This window comes from Pezoporus wallicus, unplaced genomic scaffold (assembly GCF_028554395.1).
Source record: "Pezoporus wallicus isolate ANWC-B61680 ecotype Strahan unplaced genomic scaffold, APGP_CSIRO_Pwel_v1 scaffold_11491, whole genome shotgun sequence".
Taxonomy (NCBI): domain Eukaryota; kingdom Metazoa; phylum Chordata; class Aves; order Psittaciformes; family Psittacidae; genus Pezoporus; species Pezoporus wallicus.
The window spans coordinates 6,123,338-6,144,756 of NW_026642649.1; the positions used below are offsets into that span (position 1 = coordinate 6,123,338).

At 37.7% G+C, this 21,419-nt stretch overlaps 1 long non-coding RNA gene across 1 annotated transcript in view; it reads left to right on the forward strand.

The window, feature by feature from the left end:
- Positions 1-496: 496 nt before the first annotated feature.
- The window catches only part of LOC130611147 (uncharacterized), a 59,931-nt gene continuing 39,008 nt past the window's right edge, over positions 497-21,419 (forward strand). The window contains exon 1 of the long non-coding RNA XR_008975179.1: positions 497-550. This is a non-coding gene — a long non-coding RNA (uncharacterized LOC130611147). The remainder of the gene's footprint in view (positions 551-21,419) is intronic.

Below are 21,419 nucleotides of genomic sequence, written 5' to 3' on the forward strand. Positions count from 1 at the left end.
AAGAAAGAGGACAGAAAGAAATAGCTTCTCACCCAAGAAATACTGGCTAGCCTTATACCCTGAATGAGTCAAGGATCCTTAATGGTAAATTGTATGTTATCATACAAGTAATGATTGTCTCTTCCTGCATGTGCACATCCAAGGGCAAATTACACTGTGTAAGCCTTTGTTCTCAGAAATAACTGAACCAGTCTAGTTGAAAAGTTCATCCTGAGGCAGGGGAATTTCAGCCAAGGTGATAGATATTTGGCATAGTTATAAATAACTGAAAAAAAAACCAGTAATTAATGATGGAAACTTGGGAGTAATTGTAATAGATGTTGCTACTTCTAACTACCTGAAAATATCAGGCTTTATTGCAATGTTAATTTGAGGAGTTTTATTTAAACAATTCTCAGAAGTAAAGAATTTCATCATTAAATGGGAAATATATATTTTTTTTTGTTTATACTATCTTTTTAACTGATTTTGACATATAATTCTGAAATTTCTTGTAGGAGAAAGAAAAGTATTTTGGAATTGGCCTGGAATACAGGAGACCTTTGTTCAGGTAAGCTACAGTTTTCCTTTGTTACTTTGATGAATTCATACTTTGATGAATGTTCAGTGCATTCTTATGTTATGCTGTGGTGTTGGCAATGAGGAAGTATGAAGCTGCTATGCATCATAGGTTTTGGGGAGAGGTTGGTTTGATTATTTACCAAGTTCTGTCAATTTGCTGTATGTAGCTAGACACAACTACATCATTTAACTCACACTGGGTTCATTGTAATCATATATTGTAGAATAAACAGTAAGGGTTAGCCATAAGTACATGCCACCAGAGGAAAACTTTAATTAGGAAAGATTGAGGTTGACCGGTAATTACAGAGGTAACAGTTCACGCCTCTATAGTTAAAGGTTGAGTCAGTGTTTCCAATATAAACCATTATTTTCTGGGGTTTCTACTCGCTTATTCAGAAACTATGTGGTCACATCCTAAGGACTTTTTTTTTTATAGGCTGTAGGTAAATTCCAGTTGCAGCAACGAAAAGAAATATACATTCAACAAAACAATAATCTTTCAGAAACTGAAAAGATTCCTTAACTGATTGGTGTGAAATGTTTGGGCTCAGATGCAAAAACAGTGTTGCATGAGAAAATCTGTGTGAAGATATCGAAGTATTCAAAATAAATGTGTTCTTGTGGTATCCTAGAATGTGAGTTAGGCTGATTAGTCCCAGCTCACCTGACTTTATTGCGTTACCTTTGATGTACTAATAGCATTCCAGTAACTCCTACTCTTAACTAGATTACAGTAATTAATATACTATGGGTGATGTAGTTTGAAAATATGTCCCTAACACAGCAGAATGTTTCAGGATGAAGTGGTTGCCTTGATTTTTAGCTAAATTATTCCATTCGAAAGTTGCTCCCATAAATTACATTTTCAATTATTATGACTTTATGTATTAATTTTAAAGCAGTGGTAAGGAAGGCTGGAGTATTTGAAATCTTACTCAGGCTCAAAAAATGGTCTGAAAGTTGGTATTTATTTGATTTGTGTGCATAGTGTACTCTTCACAAGTGTGTGATTCTATGATCATTGAACCTCTGTTCTGCTTGGTGGAGTGCTGAAGTAGGAATCACATATATTAAGCGTATTTTAGTACCAACAGTTTCTTATCCTGATAATAAAAAATAAAGCAGTATCTTCTATGTGTGTAAGACAAACAAGTGGAAGAAACTAGCTCTGGGGAGCGTGGGGTGGTAGCAATAACATGAACAAACTAAACTCAAAAAGTTTAATTTATACACAGACAGTGGGATTTTTTTACTTTAAAAGCTTCACGGGATTTAGTGGAAAGGATTATCACAGAAGTGAATTAGGAAAAGAGTTACCAGGTTTGTATATTGTTCACTACTTTATAGCATTTGTTGTGTTAATTCAATTTTTTATACTTCTCAGAACTGTTTTAGGCCCGTTATGGAATGGAGGAAATAAATTACCCATACCTTAAAGAGCTTCTAATTTTATATATGACACAATGAAAGGATAATAAACTGTGCAGAGATGGGGAAGTTGAAGAGAACAAGGCTTGCAGCAATATGTTCAGGCAATGATTTGGTTTTGGCATTGAGAGACACGGTGACTCGGTTTCAGATTGGTGAAGTGTTTATTGTTGCACATTAGTTTAAGAAGGGAGTGCTCGGAGATGCTTGAATGAAAAGTAGAGATTTTGCAAGCCAGAAGTTGAAGTGAGCTGATGCTCCTGGATGCCAATAGACATGAAGAGGCTGTGGGAGAAACAGGAGATTAAAACACTGGTATAACTGCCACTCAGGCTGACAAGACCCTGAAATAGGAGTATATTTATTTGTGTTCATCACTCTGTATTAAAGGTGTAAGCCTATAAAATGCAAAACATTTTCAGCCAATTTACCAGTGTATGTAAGTGTAGTTAAGCATGTACTTTAGTATTAAGGGTATGCTATTTATAGATCAATTTATCTTATGTGCTTGATTTTTGTCTTGGCAAATGTTAGCTGTTGGTTTTTCCTGTAAGCTCTAAACATGTTATTTCATTTACTCTGGCTTTGTCTCCCTTTCCTCTTCTTTGTGCTCAAGTGTTCGAGGCCAGGTTGAAAGGGCTTTGAGCAACCTGGTCTAATGCAAGGTGTCCCTGCCTGTGGCAGGGGGTTATAGCTAGATGACCTTGAAGGCTATTTCCAACCCAAACCAGTCTATGGTTCTGCAATTTTTCTTACTGTATTTACATTTTTCATGACTGTTACTCTATGGTAAATTTGCTTATTAAAGAGCAACACATGAATTTTATCTGATACGGTGCTAGCTGTATATGCATGTTTGTTATCTCTTTGAACTGCTCTCCCTTCTGCATTAAAATGGTTATTAGAATAGGAACACTGTTGTTTAATTGTCAGCTCTTCTCCTTTAACCAAGTGACCAACTCTCACTTCCAATTGAGAATGCCATAAGCATGCACATACTGACTAGTGTGGGAAATGCCCCCTTAGTAAAGCCAACAGAAACTTTGCAAGGGGTGTGGAAAAGATGCTAATGCTCAAAGCCCCTGCGGAGCAGTTTAGGATGAATCAGATGGTATCCGCTAAGGCTGTGCCCTCCAGAACAGCAACCTCAGTGACCTTGGAGGAAAGGTGCAGCCTAGTTCCTCATCCAGGCTGTGGCACCTGCACAGTGAAGCAGGCATGGAGGATATGGGCCAACACTCACCTCACCCACTTCAAAGCCCTGCAGAAGGGGTATTTGATCCCCTAAAGGAGTCTTACTAAAAAAAGCAAAGACCTTTCATATATATATATATATATATATATATATATATATATATATATATATATATAGTTGTAATAGTTATAGATATAATGAACTGTGTGTGGCTACAATCCATCCATAAGGGAGTGCAGTGTTCTGTGGGTGTTACATTTCTTGTGGATTATCATCCTTAATACAAGGCAGGGATATAGGTATCGGTGCTGTGGCTCTATTGAATAACTTACTAGAAAAAGGTGAATCTGTGTACAGGCTAAGAATTGGAATTTAGACATCTAAAAGGCATATGTAAGGGAAGGGATTACAGACTAGAATCATCCTGCATCTCTCATTTATTATGCTGCACAACTCTCAACATGTCACTAGAAAAGAGAACTCTCTCAACACTGGCTTATATAACAGAGCCCAGTTAAAGACCATAAAAATGACATTCTCACAGGCAGTAAACTGTAACTGATAAAATTTCAGAGGAGGCCATCACTTTAACAAAATCAAGTAGAAAACAAATCTCTGCTACTGCATTGAATCTAATGAGTGTGAGGGATGAACATGCAGTAAAGCTGGCAGGAACACTTAGTGGGCTCTAATCAACTAAAAATTTGGAAATGATTCAGGCGCCAGGGAGGCATGTAAAGAGGAATTTCAACATTTAGCTTCACATAATAGCATGCAAGACCCAACTGTAACTAACATATCTTTCTTTATGATGAAAAAAATCAAATGTGCTGTGTGAGGGATTTTTTTTTTTAATACAGGTAATATTAAGCCCAAAGATAATTCAAAAACCTCTTATTCTATGAAAAGCAATAGTCTTAACTTGGTCTGAGTTACTGGGTGGCTTCTGCCAACTCTGTCTCGGAAGTCATTGAGACCCTACGTTTTCACATCAAGACAATTACAGTGCAGAAGTCTGTTGGGTTTTATTCCGTAGCTTATGGCTAGAGTTTCATCTATCTGGGGTATGGAGAGTTTGCACAACAACTCCACCATCTTAGATTATGTCATTATTTTCAGGCTGATGGGTCAATACAGAAATTTGTTTTACTGGTGTACAGAAGGATGAGGAAGATTATCAAGTTACATCTGAGCCTATAAGATTTGCCTCAAATATTTGATCGCTGTTTTCAGTAAAAATAAAAATCATGTGAAAAGCTCATAGGAGCAGTGAAGCATATATTTGTGAGTCCCGAGTTTGTAAGGTGAACATAGTTTACTTAAAAACTGCTGAAGTTTAGGTTTTACTAGTGGTTTTAGAAACAAAATTTAAATAAATTTGTTAATCACCCTGGTGATTTTATAGATCCTAATAAATTGCCATAGAGAAATCGGAAACCCTACCTGAACTGAGATCTCCCCAATGAACTTTCAGAACAGATCAGTTCTTTTTGAGACTCTTTTCTTCCCATTGTTGTGTAAGTGCATCCTTTTTCTTTACACATTAACTGCATGCGTTTATAAATAGCTGTGGCAATTCTAATTTAATGCAAGAACCTTTTCCTTCTAGAGAAGCGAGTACTGGTTTGGCCTGGGCAATTAGGAACTGAGGGGTACGTTGGAGAAATGTAGAATCTCAGGCTGGTCAAAATGGAAGGGCATAAACCAGTTCCATGTCTAAGTCGCTGTTTGCTGCTGGAAAAAGCTTTGGTTGACTTTACCCCAGTGTAAACAGACTACAGGCACTTAAGGCTGTGGACATAAGTCAATGTTTGTATGATCAGAATTTACTGTTTGGACACTCAGCAAAATTTACCTGATCCAGTTAACTAACATCAGAATTGTATTAAGTATTTCATAAAATGCAAGGCCTTTTTCATCACAAAGGCTGCAATAATTGCTGTAAAATGATAACTGTAAGAAAAAACTTGTAATAGAAATTTGAAGTTTTACTGACAGTTCTAGTTTATATCAACTAGTGTTTGCATATTGATATATAGTGATATATATATCTAAAATATCAATTATCATAGTGAGAACTGCAGTATCAAAATCTGCTTTTATAAGATAACACTCTCATTTCTATCCATGTCACAAACTGCCTTCCAGCCAGCAGCTACCTGGACTGTGCCTTTTCACCTGATTTGTGGCTTCCACAGTTCTCAAACTCTGCCTCTGCTGTACTTAGTTTTAGAATAATGTTGGTGTAAGCAGCTCTCATAGTCTCAGGTTTTAAAGGACAAATTTTCGAGGGAGACATAGTATTTGTGTTAGATCTTGTGATTGCACCTGCGGAAACAAGCACAACTACTTTTGAGCCTCCTTGGTTTTATTGTTTTGGTTTGTTTTTTTTTTTTAAACTAAATTGCTAGACAGCTTCTTCAGTTGTACAGGAAGGAATCTGTGCAAAAAAAAAAAAGAGGTATTTTCTCCATTTATTTCTTGCAGCACCTTCTGTGGTACCACAAGCAGCGTTCACAGAATGCGGTTTGTGTTCCTTTTGAGTTTCCCCCTTGAGACCCATAACTTGCATTACTGAGCTGATGATATTAAGCTGGTAGGGAAATGGGGAGGCTCCAGCTTATATTATCTATTTGTATGCTTGCATCAGATATAAATCTGGTACATATGTTGTGTGTAACATAGACCCCAAGTGTCTGTGTTCTTTCTTTTGTTTCTTCCTTTTCAGACTGTCACATTAGGACAGGATGCCTTGGCTAGAACATCAGCTGGGCTTTGCTGCTTCTTTTCTTTCTCCATTCTGTTTCATTCCAAGATGCTTTTGTATATGAATTGCAGTATCCAATCTCTACAAACATCACTGTAGTTTGTAAAGAATTTTCTGGCATAATCCAAACTGTAGGAAAGTCTGTTGTTTATATCAAGAAATAGTATTTAGTGGATATAGGAAAGTGAGAAGTGCCACAAGTAAAATCTGTCTTCACACTAACATAGTTTACTACAAAATTAGTTATAATGAACTACAGTTTTGCAATACAATAACAAAGAGAAATTCCAAATTCAGTTGCCAGTATGGATTCATAGACAGGCATGGATGCATGCACTCAGCATCATGAAGTGCAAGCCAAGGAGGCATGTAAATGTTTGGTTCACTGCTGTGATACAGAGCAGAAGGCAGACTTCAAAGACATCATACACTATGTTGAAATTGGTTCCCTGCTGACTTTCCTAAAAGTGATTCATCCAGAAATGGAACAAAAAATATTTCATGTATAACAAAGAGCAAACAGCAGGAACTGGCTGTCCTTTCTTCACCATGTGACTGGCAAATAAAGTTTGGAAGAGTTTATAAGTTATATCCATAACTCCTAGACATGGCCAATAGCCCTTCTATCTGGAAAAAACTGTATTGGTAATAGAAAACATTTCAGTTCTTGCTGACATGGAAAAGTTCTCTACTTGCTTTGCTTGTCAAATTAGGTCAGGTGGAGTTGGGGAGGGTCAGTGCTTTATGAATGCAATGCTGAAAAAGAACTAATTGCACACTAACATTTAATTGCCTACATGAAGTGATTTAGAGTATAGAGGGCATGTTATGTTGTTTTTTTTTCTCAGTACCGATTTTCTCAATATATACCATAGTTACTTCACAGGCTTTCAGATTTAAAGGCCAGAAGAAGTGTTTAAAGAATTTGCTACTTCTTCCTTTTAGGCATCTAAATGACATGGCTGAATTTTCACAGCTCTTGGTTAGAGAAGAATCCACAGAGCTTCAGGGTGCTGAACCCATCTAAAGACTTTGATTTGTATTCCTAAAGGGACTTGGACTCATGAAAATTTGCTTGTTAAGGGTATTTTCTTTTTAAGTCATCATCTTATCACAGGAAAACAAGGTCTTTCTGACAGAGTTTGTCAAATTTCAGTTTCTAATGGCAAATTGTGCAATGTAGCTTCAGCATTAACCTTCAGAAGAGGTGCAGTCCTCATTTAACTCTTTTGAGAATGATTTCCAAAGATGCAAGGACGTGAGGTGCATAACTCATATTGAGTTGGGAGGAAATAATAAACACAAGGCTCTAATAGGAGGCTTGTTTAATTACTCCAGATTACATTGAGATTTTTCAGATGAAAGGTACTGTAATGTATCTGTTAGCAAATTAACTGCTCTCTGTTCTCTGAGAGAAACGGTTACGTTTTGGTTGTTTGTTTACAAGATTTGGGTAAATGTAACCAACAGGCAGACAAAACTGTGTTGAAACTTGCTGCCTGTGATAAAGAGTTCTGTTATGTAATAAATATTGACACAGGTTGTATCCTGTTTATTGTTTGTTTCTATTTTATTTACTTTGAGTGAGTTTTGTGATGCAGCATTTTGATCCAGGAGCCCATCCCTATTCAAGTATATGCCATAGTGTGAAAAGATTTGCTGATACCTTGGCAGGATGTTTCACACAGCTGTGAAGGTGCTCTGCCCAGAGACAGCCAGTTTTCAGCTCACTCTTTACAGTTCTCTCTGCATGCCAGCACTGGTCTACAAAGGAAATTTTAAAGTCTTTATGAAAATCAAAGAACAGAAACATCTAAGAACGGCGTATAATCTCAGTGTGATTGAGAGCAATGATGTAAGCTCATGCCTGTTGCTTTCAGTTGTTTCTTCTCTAAAAGACTTGGTGCAAAGTACCTAAGAGGAATTCTGTTTTATTGCTCATTATCAGGCACTTTAGTTTTAAATATTAGACAGAATGATATTCTATAAAGCAGTCATAGCCTAAAAAGGACAAAACAACCATGTCTGGTTCTTGGTGGAGGCACACTCAAGGCTGGAATTCACCAGTTTTAGGAAAGGCTCACTTGGCCTCTATCCCTTTCTGTGCAGACCCTCTGTTATTTAGAGATGTTGCTGTATACTGCTCATCATTAGGAAATTAAGAGCTCAACCCCTTAAGGAAATTTATTTCTTCTCATCTTCATATCCTGGACTTTTCAAGACTCAACTGCAATCATGACACTAAGACTTTGTTCACAGTGACAGGCTTTATTGTAGCACTGTGCTGGGTTTATATTTTCCTCCTGGTTTACCATCACCAGACCTGTAAGTAAATATGTATGTTGTGATTTAAATGAGAAGTGAGATATAATGAAGCAGGCTAATTTTGCTTGCTCATATATGTAATCTTATTGCTTTCATTGTGATTAAAGACTGCACAGTGAGGCTCCTCATGAGGCTTATTGCATAGGAACTGGAGACAATAGTTTAGAAATGATGTCTGCTTGTTTATAAGTGATTTAACCTTTCAGGTGAAGCAGGGAAAACAGGAATCAAAATGATATACAACTTCATACAGAAGTATATGTATTCAATGGTTCTCTCAGCTACACTTTGGAATATTTTAAAGCAGAAGATATGGTAGCTCTGCTGCTCTCAAATTCTTCAAATGCCTAAACACTCCAAAACCCCATTCAGCTCTTCTGTGGAGGTAGGTATGAATGGTGCACAATAGTCTTCCAGGCTTGTTTCAAAAAACCTTCTACATGTTATTCCAAGCAGTGGAATAAGCCTCACTTATGTGATTATTATTATGCTTTAGAAAATTTAGAGTTTGGGTTGTAACCAAATAACCAGCATTATGCCATGTTTATGCTTTCCCTTGACTCTGTGGCATGCTTCTAGATGCTAACAAATGGCGGTTCTATCCATTTGTGTAGATTTACACATTTTAAATCCCCTGCTGACGCAGTTGTCTTCCTTGAGTGAGCAAAACTACCAAAGCCAAAAGTCCTTCCCAGCATTTTATTGGCATATCATAATTTATGATGATTCATTACACATTAAGTGCTGTGTTTTCCAGCCTTTTGGGCATATGGTGTGGCACAGTCAAGTATCAACAATATTATGATTCTTTTGTGATTAAAGATCTGGCAAGAAATTTGAGCCACTTGATAGTTTGCTTATTAGCTAGATAGTGCCATAGGGGCACCTCACTCTTTACACTCGTTAGTTGCTAAAGATGTGGTGGGAAGACAGGTTGTTAACTAAGATTCTCATAATAAAAAAATTTGCATAAAGGATTCAGTAATGAGTTAGCAGAACATAACACCAAATCATCAGGAATGGGAGCTGAGTAGAATTTTTAAGACGCATTTTCTTGATGATATATAATTAGTCACGTAATCCTGGGATTGCATTTGAAATCTATGGAGCTGTATGTGAGCAGGTTTTAACAAAGTAGTCATCTGGAATAATGATGACCAAGTTAAAGGAAGTTTTCCAGCATTCAATTTCTTAGAGCTTCAGACCATAAGAAACATTCAAAAATTTTAGTACGTACAGTTCAACATGATTCACCTGTCTTACCAGAAAGCACATAAATCATTGGAATAGTGCTTGAGAAACGCAGTAAACAATTTTCAAAGGGTAGAGTATTCAGCTTAGTCAAGGGTAGAGAAGAGTTCATTTCAGTCTATTGAAATGCATAATGTTATTGTCTGCTTTGAGGGAAGTAAGCTAATATCTGATGTGTCTGGTTATAGTTCAAAATACCACCCATTTAGTGAAATATAATCAAAAAAATCACCTGATTGTCTTTGCACCTAGAAATTATATCTTAAAATGTTGGTCTATGACAGGGCTTTGGGCAACGTGGTCTAGTGTGAAGCGTCTTTGCTGTGGCAGGGCATTGGAACTGGATGATCTTAAGGTCCTTTCCAACCCAAACCATTCTATGATTCTACGAAATGTTTTTAGATTGTGAATATTTTGAGTTTCACACCCTTTTTTAAAAACAAAGTATGATTTATTATTACTAGTTACACTGTATTTATCCACAATTGTGGTGTCCCAAGTTACTTGCCCTCCAGGAACTGGATCATTGCAGAAACAACAATGCACAACTCTGTTCTCTTGAGTTTCACTATTGTGAAGCTGTCTCCAGAAAAGAATGACACTTGTTCATCTGGAATCATAGGGTTGCCTCCCGACATCAATCTTCTGCCATGTGATAGAAATTCTCTCCTGTAAAAGTTAAGAGTAAATGTCTCATTTACTATTGAAATATGTGTTTAGTTTAATTTTAGAGAGGGCAATAGAGAGGAAAGTGCTGGAAGGGTGAGAAGGCAATAGAGATGAAAGTGCTAGAAGGGTGAGAAATTTCCTAGATTGAAATTCAAATGAGTGCTTGAAGACTGTATATCACTGAAGCTTTTTTGTCCTGTTACAGCAAGGCCAGTCCTGAGTAGCAAACAGATACAGATAAAAGTCTTTAGCTTCAGCAAAGAGGTAGATTTGCAAACATTTTTTCTTCAGCATTGAAAATATACAATGGAAGACCTGAGATGAAGCCATGACTTTCCTCTGCAGTTTGAATTCCTGATGATACCTAAGGCACTGCAAGTTTAGAGTGACTTGGAGGATTTCACTGCGCTTACGCATTGGTCTGTCACAACAGCAACACTAATGGCAGAATGTATTGGTGATTCAGAGTTTCTCATTTACACCCAGGCTTGCGTCATGTACCATGTTGCATATTTCCTTTCTTTTCAAGTATGCTTTTTTCGGACTGGTTTATTGTTGACTGGGAAGCGGAGCTGTTCCCAATGCATTCCTAAGGAAACATCCTGTACAGGAAGAGAGATTTGTTTTATTTTACATACAGCTGCCAATATACTTTAAAGTGGATGGTCTCTCTCCTCAGGGTTTGTTTTTTTCTGTCTCTCCTAACCTAAATTGAAGTTTAAGATCAGCCTGTAAATCAGGCCTGCTTGAAGAAGGCTAGCTGAGGCTCACAGAAATTACTGCAAACATAAGAGTTTAAAGACCTCTTAATAAAGAGGTTATGGCCTCTATTTGTTAATCCTTATGCAGCTAAAATGTATGAAGGACCCAAATGCGTACTATCTGTGCTCTTCCTAATTTGGTAATATAAACAGCTACTTTGCAGCATAAGAAGTAAGTGTATTTTTAAAGGTGACTTCAAAGCTCTTAAAGACAAGAGTTGCTGTTCACGAGCAAAGGATAGGACTCACAAATGTATCACAATACTGTTACCAGACTGCTAGTGTTACAAAGAGGGCACTTGTGTGACTCTTCACATCTGTTAAAGGGCTTTCTTGCTAGTATGTGATTCTTCTCTTGCTATTTGTGAGACCAGTAAAAAGAGGCTTAAGTCTCTATCTTAAAACATGGTGATGAAATAGGTAAGTATGAGGTTACTGATGCCATACATGCTGTACCTAAAAACTTTATCAGAAAGTCTTTTGCTATTGGTGATACACTCTCTGAAAACATTAGTGTCGTATTCAAGAATTCTGATTCTTCAGGGTTATACACAACTCATTTAAAATGTGAGTGTGACTTTGATGAAGATGCAGAACAGGTATATCTCATCAGCACCAATGCAATATGCTCAGCGTTGTCCCAGTACAGAAACTGCTTGTCAGAGTGGGGTTTGAATTCAAAGAATTTCCCGGACCTGTTACATCTTGTACACTTTCCTGAAACTGTGAACAAGAATGTTGGTTATGTTGGTTTTTTTTCTGGCTTGAATATGTGTCCAGTGGGAACTGGACCAGAGACCACACAAATTAGTAACAATCAGCTACTAGTTCCTAGACTTGGATTTGGAATCGTTACCTGAATCACAGAATCATAGAATGGTTAGGGTGGGAAAGGACCTTAAGATCATCTAGCTGCAACCCCCCTGCCATGGGCAGGGATGCCTCACACTAGTGTTCCTTCTTTGTAATCAGTGCTTATATTGCTCAGTGTTCCTTAGGAGTACTGTGACTTCTGGTTAGCAGAAACTGTTGAATTGGAAAAGCTCTCTTTAGATTACAAATGTTGCATCTGGCTGAAGTAGGACTACTGAGCTGAAAAAAATATAAATAATTTTTGTGCATAACTGCTCCCATCTTTTGGCATTTTGCAGTTTTCTGTATCTTTTTGCAGATTCATGGTTCTTCTTGTAGTCTGCTACAAGCAAAAGTGCCCACTGTCTTCTGAAAATAATCTTTAGATGTGTATAATGAGCAATACTGCATTTCCATTAAGCTTGAAAAGAGCAGTTGGTATATGTATGTGTGTGTGTGTATGTATATATATATATGCAAAAGGCAGGACACAGCTTCCCTTTTCTTAGGGCATTTTCTAGGGAGAGTATATTTTCTTGCTACGAAAAATAGAGGAGGTAGTTGTCAAATTCTATGCATTAGAAAAGAGAAGAAAAGGAGTTTGTAAGTATTATCTTTCCAGATAATCGTATATGCATTTCAGTGAAGCGCTTTCAAGACTCCATTTCTGATAGGTTTTGTTTGTTTGTTTTTAAGATGAGCTTTTGAAAGCTCCTCCAGATCTACTTTTAATTAGAGCTGATTATTCTGCTCTCTTTCTCTCAACTTTCTGCCAAAACCCTGTCATATTAATGACCTCCATGATTTAGTTCAAAATGAAACAACCAGTGTTATTATTACATAATGGCTTTTCCCTCTGCGTTATTACGGAAGGTATTCTAGAAGAGAGGGAGACCACAGCTATTATCTCTGCATGCAAACTTTGAGGAAAATTCTTGAAGAAACATTTGTTCAGAAATCCAAAGGGAAAAGCTTTACTTAGCATAATTGACAAATGTTCCAGCAAACTTATCTCAGCCTCTTTGAAGTAAACTGAACTAGTCTTCAGACTGATTTAAGACTAAGCCATTTCAGCACTGTGTTTAAGGCCTGTATTTTTTTTGTTTCCTGATGCAAAAATTATGAACTTCAATTTCCAATGGCTTTTGGTTCACTTCTGTTATGCTTCATGAAGGAAAACCAAGCTTCACTCCAGTGTGGTTTTACCTTCAGTTGTCATAGCTAGTAGAGCATCCAGTATATTCATTTCTCAATAGAACAAGGAGCAGGAGTAATTTAGAGCTATGGTGTCTTTCTCTGGTGGATTTTGTTTGAACTGAGACAGTAAACTCAATCCAGAAAGGGCAAGAAGGTGATAATTACTTCCTTTTTTCTGGCATAAAGAAGTTAAATAGATGAGAGAAATGGTGTGTTGTGACTCATTACAAATCTCTTAAGCAAAACACTCCCTGCAAAGTAGGCAGAGAATTAAAGGTCACAATGAAAGCTGAAGAGTTTTTTCTGTAACTTGACTGGCATATGCTGTGAGTGGGTTTTGGTTTCTTGGTTTGTGGATTTTTTTGGTTTCATTGCATGAGCTCAGTTGAGTTATCATAACACAATTGAAAAACTCCGTTAATATGCAGGCCAAAACTTGTGTGGCTGTGTCAACTGTCTTTGCTAAAGTCTGAATTCCCTTTAGGCTGTACACACCCTGTGAGCAGGACTTCAGTTGTCATGTGCAACTTTATTGTGGCTTTTCACAGTCAGCTAACATGAATGACCTGAAGTATTTTTGTGAAAAAAGCTGGCTGTCCATGAGCAAAACTAAATAATCCCTGTGTACCCTGTCCTTAAAGTAGTATATTCCGAGAGTCTCTCAAAAAGTCAGTATGCCTCTCCCGGGTGGCAGATTAGGTCACATGCCATGATGCACAGGACAGCAGGGAGTAGTTCAGTATGTTGTCTGCGCCTTCATGCTCAAGTGAAGTTTGGATGGAGAGCATGGCAGCTCAAAAATGGGAGCAAATGAATACAGTGGTTAATGGCTATGTAGTTTTACACATTCGCTGTTCTGAGAGAATGTTTCAACCACAAATAGGGCTTGTGCTGCAGGCTTGCTTATCATCCCACTGAGTGGGGTTCATTTTCAGATCTCCATCATGCCTAGAGCATGTTGAGGACAAAGGGAAAGCTGGTACTAAGTACGCACTGTTCATATCTGCTCCAATGTGTTAGCTATTCTCATATGGTGTGGCAGCACACTCCCTTGCTGAAGGACACAGTGAGTCATATAAAGGAGCAAAGTGAGGATTTTTAACCGAAATACTCTGTCACCTGTGATGGTCAACCAGCTTATAAGGCTTGAAAGATTTTGACAGTGTTCTTTCACAGGTGGACTAGTGGTTACCTTTGTAAACTGAATTAAGGAAATTTGATGTTTAGCAGGTTACAGTTAGTAATACTTTCCTCTCTGGACCATAGTTACTTAGAAATCTGCCTATCATAAAAGCACAGAAGAATCAATCAAAAAAAAAAATCATCTGGGATAGCTGACTGTGGCTTACTGGGATGTTACATATGGGACAGGCACAGAAGTGAAGATATTTATTCAAGGTGAAATGATATGCATTATCTGAAGGGGGCCTACAAGGATGCTGAAGAGGGGCTCTTCATCAGGGATTGTAGCAATAGAACAAGAGGCAGTGATTTCAAACTGAAACAGGGGAAGTTCAGGTTAGATATAAGGAAGAAGCTCTTTACTGTGAGGGTGGTGAGGCACTGGCACAGGTTGCCCAGAGAAGTGGTGAATGCTCCATCCCTGGCAGTGTTCAAGGCCAGGTTGGGCAGAGCATGGGGTGACATGGTCTGGTGTGGGGTGTCCCTGCCCATGGCAGGGTTTGCAACTGGATGATTTCGAGGTCCTTTCCAACCTAAACCATTCTGTCATTCTATGGTATTTAGTATTAGGAATAAAAAAATAAATTGAATAGTTAAGGAATCTCTAAAAATTGCTTCTAACCACTGTTTTGCATCTGCTACTTAGATAATTAAAACCTTTTCCTCACTGCAGTATGGAACAGCATGTCTGATCCAGGGATGAAAAGGGTTGTTTTTTTTGCAGCGTGCAATTTATGGCTTGAATCAGGAAGAGCCTTATAAGTGTTGCTATTTTCCTTCAAATAAATGAAAAAATACAATATGTTTCACCATTCAAGTAAATGTAACTTACAGTAACCTGTCTGCAGGTATAATCAGCCATGTCATCTTTCACCTTGATTTTTGAGGTTTTTTTCCCAATTGTTGTTGAGAAGGTATTATGAAGTGGAGGATACCAAAAACTGGATTACTTGGGTTCAGAAATGACTGCCATTCACCACTGGTCTCGCAGCCATGTAGCCTGTAGTTACATTACTGCCACCTTGGTTTAAAAAGACAGAGTTAATCAGGTTTAATTACTTGTTCAAAATGGAAATTATTTTTATTATTAATTGACCTATTGTTGTTATTAATTGTTGCAGGAAGTACAAATCGAAACTTTTTGGGCTTCTTGTATATCTCAGTGATGATTTATCGTAATTCTTTCCATCTTCCATGCGTTTAAAATTCCTGTTGTGTAAATGAATTGAGGCTTCGCTTTAAAGTTTATCAGTGAATTGTAATAAACTTTTGTGCTGAAAATTGAAGAGCAATCCACCTGAAACTTCTGCTGTGCCATGTCTTTTCTCCAATCTTGAAACAAATATGGCTGAAATGCTTTAAAACTGTTTAAACACAAGGTAGGTCCACCTGTGAGTAATATTGTCAGTTTTACTCTGCCACAAGATGGAAAAGGATGCTTTGTAATGTCTCAGGACATGTTCTCATTCCCACTGATTGCTCACAGCTTGGGGATGAGAATAAAGACCTTCAGGAAAAATTCTCAAAATACCCTAAAATACCCAACTCTGCAAAAATGTCCTGAGATATTTTTGGCTTAATGGGAAGTAGAGTCCCATAAATTGGCTTGACTCATTCATTTGTACAAGACATAAGTGAATAAATCCCGTGACTTTTTTCAAAATCTCAAAGGAAAAGTTCATTCTGTTCAGATAAACATCCACCTTTGAACACTGTTGTACTTAACCTTCTAATGTTGTGAGTTTCAACTATAGAAAGTCACAGGAGTCTCCTGTCCTTTTGTTTTTGTTTATTAGTTTTTTCTTAACTCCATGTTAACTTTGGGAAGGGAAACCAAAAACCCATCAGCTACATGCATGTTACTAGAAAACTGCTGGTGTTTGCAGTGAACTGGTTGCTGAACCTGAACCGGCAAAGTACTGCTGTCAGGTCACCATGCAGGCGCTCCCTACCTCAAGCAATGCATTGCTCCCTCCTTCCAAAGTACTGCCCCAGTACACACTGATGGGACACAGGACCATGCCCAGGCTACTTTAGAGTTGGTGTTACTGGCTTGGGTTGCTTTTTTGGTAGTATGATGAGTGTACAGGATGTGTGTATATTATTAGGTCTTTGACAATCCTGTGTGATATAAACAGCTGAAGCTATCACTGCCTCAAACTGTCTGCCTTACCCACTTCTGGGCATTGCCATTCCTGCACCAGTTATGTCTGATCCCATCATGAACCTGTAATAAACCAGGATGAAGTGTGCAGCAGCTGACTGACAGAAGGCTCAGATATCCATGCCTCAGGGGCAACCACCTCTCTCAAAGGGGCAAGGGAGATGCTGAGAGCCATGAGTGTTTCAGACTTCCTGTTGTATCTTGTCCCAAACTGTGTGGCAAGCTCCTTAAAGTATCATAGTAGATGTTTGCTTCAGTAGAGGAAAATTGAAGTATTTAGTAAACTGAAATGTACTGAAATTCCAGCAAGTAACATGCTACCCATTGACTGGTAAGATAGTATATGAATATGTTGTTCATATTGCATTTTTTTGCTCTTGTTTTTTATCATTGTAGAAGAAAGAAAGGGTTCTTGGCATAGCTGGGATTCTCCAACATCACAAGCATTCATAAGATTTCTTTCCTGAATATAATCTACAGCTCCCTGCAATTTCCAATTAAAATACTTATCTTTGATGAATTAAGGTTTATTTTTCTTTAACTGATTTTAGCCTAGAATGGAACAATGCAAGACTGTACTCTTTACTGCTGCTTTTCAAATCTTTCCTATGGTAGTGATACAACAAGGACTTTGTCAGGTTAGTGGATATAAAAAGCAGTCAACTTGGTTTACGATGCTTTGCTGTGATAAGTATTCTTCCATTTCTTGATACAGGGAAAAATCCAAACCATCAAATTTAATTCATTGCAGAAAAAACAACCAAAAGCAATGCAGCCATTGAGGGACTAAAGCCAGGATTGAGAGAAAAGTTCTTCAGAAATGAAAACACTTGGTACTTGCTTGGCTTCAGATTTAATTTTAAATAAGGAATTACATCACAAGGGTTGGCTTGTTGCAGTTTCTTGACTTTTACCTAGGTTGGCTCACATATTTAAACTATGAGGACTTGATTTAACAGAGACTAGAGTGGTAGGACAAGGGGTAATGGGTTCAAACTGAAACAGGGGAAGTTCAGGTTAGATATGAGGAAAAAGCTCTTCCCTGTGAGGGTGCTGAGGCGCTGGCACAGGTTGCCCAGAGAAGCTGTGGCTGCACCATCCCTGGCAGTGTTCAAGGCCAGGCTGGACAGAGCCTTGGGCAACATGGTCTAGTGTGAAGTGTCCCTGCCCATGGTAGGGTGTTGGAACAGGATGATCTCAAGGTCCATTCCAAGCTTAACTATTTTATGATTCTGTGTAAGTGAAGGGTATTTATATTAATGGACTAAATCCTGGGCCTTAGAAATTGGAAGGACAAATCCTGAAATCTCAGAGGTGTTGTGACTTCCCCCGGTGGTTGTCTGTGTGGATGGATTAAAGCATGGCTTTATGTTGGCTGTTCTTGAGCTATGTCCCCTTTCTTGAAAAACAAAATGCAAGAACTTGTCTTTAAGAAAATTTGTAATTCTCTGTGTGTCTTTGTTTGGATTAAAATAGTTTAAAAGGTAATTTCAATAGTAACTCCAGCATAATTTGTTTAAAATCAGAGTAATCTGCATGTACGTTTTACTGTTTACATCACTATTCTCCAATAGGTGTATTTGTTCCAGAAAGTTTGTTCAGAATTCCTATATCTCTAAACATACGTTTTGTGAAGAAAAATATAATGTCATATGTTAGCTGTTAATCTTCTAGCTTTCTAAACTATCCCATTGGTACTCAAGGATTTGAATTCTGTACATCTCCTATCCATTGCACTTGGACTATGTGGAAGTATGCTCCCAGATTCTCATCTGTGTAGGAAGGCAGTGATTTGTCACCACAGACATAGTCTAACATTGCTGACTTTTTTGGCTGGGTATACGGTAAGGCTGCAGCCTACAGAGCCTGTGTTCCCATTTCACAGGCATCGCCTGTTGTGCATGGACTTTTCAGACAATCACTTGACAGTCAGTCTCTACTTCTGTATCGGTTTTTGGCAGTTGCGGATTTATTGCATGTGAGCCAACCAACATGCAGTGAGCATGTCCTAGGGACAAAAGAATTTACATTTTTTAGCGAAGAGAGCTTTAGTGATACCATAATTGTCTGTGCAGTGGTTGTGGCCATGTAGCCCTCATTTCAGGAAGGAATAATCTTACAGTTGGTTAACATTAAAGATACTATGGGTGTACAGATTCCAAAGCACAAACAGCAAGGGTTATAACAGAGAATAAAACCAAACCCACATATTAATATTCATACAAATATAACAGCCACACTAAACACAACCCCACGCCCCCCCCAAAAGCACCTAAGCCCATCAACATCTAGTTTCATCCTTTAGTATTTAATTTGTTCAGTGTCTTCATGTCTGCAAGCCCCAGTCAGCAGTATCGATGGGCTTTTCTGGATTTGTAGTGTGGATAGTACTTTCTTTGTGTGTTTTGGTTTTTGTTTTCTTCTGTTATACCTCAGTCCAGTAATGCCCCTCATGAAACCTAGGGCAATACTTATAAGCTTTAGAAATGTACTGAGCTTCTAAATAATGTTTTGTCTTGCCAGTACCTAAACCAACTAAGTACAGACTTCACATTCACAGAATTGGAGAATTTAGAGGGGACCCATAAGGATTACTGAATCAAATTGTTCTGACACACAGTATCCTAATGATGCAAAAATGAGCCTAAATGGCATTTAAATTTAAACATACTCCAGCAGCTGAGAAAATCAAGGGTGGCTTTTCCAAGAATCTCTAAAACTCATATAATGTGTCTCTTTTTGCACCCCTGTCTCCCCCCAAACATAACCATCAAACAGCAAAGTTAGTGATGAGTGTGACAGATTGACAAGAGATTAACATTATAGAATCATAGAATTGTAGAATAGTTAGGGTTGGAAAGGACCTTAAGATCATCTAGTTCCAACCCCCCTGCCATGGGAAAGGGCACCTTACGCTAAACCATATCACCCAAGGTCTTGTCCAACCTGGTCTTGAACACTGCCAGGGAAAGGAAAAGATTTTGTTGAAAACCTGTAAAACAGGAGTGTGAGAAAGGGAGATTAAAAATAAAAAGGCTGTTTGTGCGAGGTTTTGCACAGATTATAAGTTCTCATGGGACAGTTTTGTCATTTTGACTTGATCTTCCTATTTGATGGGAACCTTTGTGTTTAAGAGCATTACATGGTCTAGGTTTTACTCTATTTAAGTTTCTATAGCTGTGAAGGAAAAGATTTATCGAGCATACGTAGGTATCATGGAGCTTAATCTCTGAACGCTCATAAATCCCCAAAACTGTGTTAAAAGCATACTTACTGTCTATTTCTTGAAGTTCCTCACTGCTTCCACAATCCTCATTTCATCCAAGTCATGAATGCTGAAACTGATTTACTGACTTGATGTAGTGCTATTGCGCAGAAGCTTTCTCCATTATTGTATGAGAGGAGCAGGTAGCAAGAAAAAAGGAATTTTGCCTTTGGCAAGTAGCCAGTAATTTTATTTTTTTTTTTTCCCTAATTTATATTTACAGGCCCTGGAGGGAAACTTTGGTTAATGTGTATGTATGAAACACCCACTCAGTAAATACTTTAACATTGCACAATGAGCTAATTTGTTGGGTTTTCTTATTTGCATCTTTTCATCACAGACAATTGGATTTTAAGTAAATACTTAAATGTGATCTTATCATGCAGTATAGAAAAACTGTCTATAAGTAATTCAGATTCAACTCACAAATTGCTGCACGCAAGTACTCCCACAAATACAGTATATATTATAGGTTCAGGTGCCTGATGCTTAAATTGCATCATAGTTTCTATGTTAATATTTGCATGCTTCATATTGCCCAACCTGTGGACAGGAAGCTGATTGTACTGTATATTTGAATAAGTTTTCTCAAGATCTGCTGCAAATTACATTACCAAGCCTGTCTTTAAATTCTCTCTTTCCAAACAAGGAGTCTGTGCAGTTACTTGCTTGATTAAATTTGGCTTTCTGGATGGATCAGCTCAATGTATTTGCTGGATTGGTTATTTGAGTGGTTGGAAATCACTTTCACAGCATGAAAATAAGGTTAATAGCCATTCACGCACTGATAGCTTTAATTCTATCTCTATCCATTTTATAGTATTTATATGTAGAGAATATGTATATTTAGAGCAGCCCTCCAGTATCTGAAGGGGGTCTACAAGAATGCTTGAGAGACTCTTCATTAGGGACTGTAGTGATAGGACAAGGGGTAACGGGTTCAAACTGAAACAGGGGAAGTTCAGGTTAGATATAAGGAAGAAGTTCTTCCCTGGGAGAGTGGTGAGGCAGTGGCACAAGTTGCCCAGAGAAGTGGTGAATGCTCCATCCCTGTCCGTGTTCAAGGCCAGTCTGGACAGAGCCTTGGGCAACATGGTCTAGTGTGAGATGTCCCTGCCCATGGCAGGGGGTTGAAACTGAATGATCTCAAGGTCCATTCCAAGCCTTAACTATTCTATGATTCTGTGTAAGTGAAGGGTATTTATATTAATGGACTAAATCCTGGGCCTTAGAAATTGGAAGGAAAAATCCTGAAATCTCAGAGGTGTTGTGACTTCCCCCAGTGGTTGTGTGGATTAAAATGTGTCTTTGTGCTGGATGTGCTTATATGTCCCCTTTCTTGAAAAACAGAATGCAAGAACTTCTTTTTAAGAAAATTTTTAATTTTCTGCATGTGGTTTAGATTTATTTAGTTTAAATGTAATTTCAATAGTTCATGCATAGTTTTTATTAATGCAGACTTCGGATATATTCAGGAATAAAGAAATAAAGATTACATTTTGTTTTCCCTAAAATAGATCATATTATCACCAGAATTTTATATTTTTAGCTGGAAAATGCTTTTTATTTAAAAATCATCTTTTTGTGCAAACATGCAGTATAATGCTATATGTATATAAATATATATATAAAATATATGCTATCTATTTATATTTGAAGAGATTTGATTCCATTAGGGTAATTTAAACTTCTTTCATTTCCGAATGTTTTTTGTAGAAAAACCATCTCTCCTATGTGACACTGCAGCTACTGTAATGAATTCTAGGGTTTTGGTATTATTTTAGTTCAAAAATTAATGT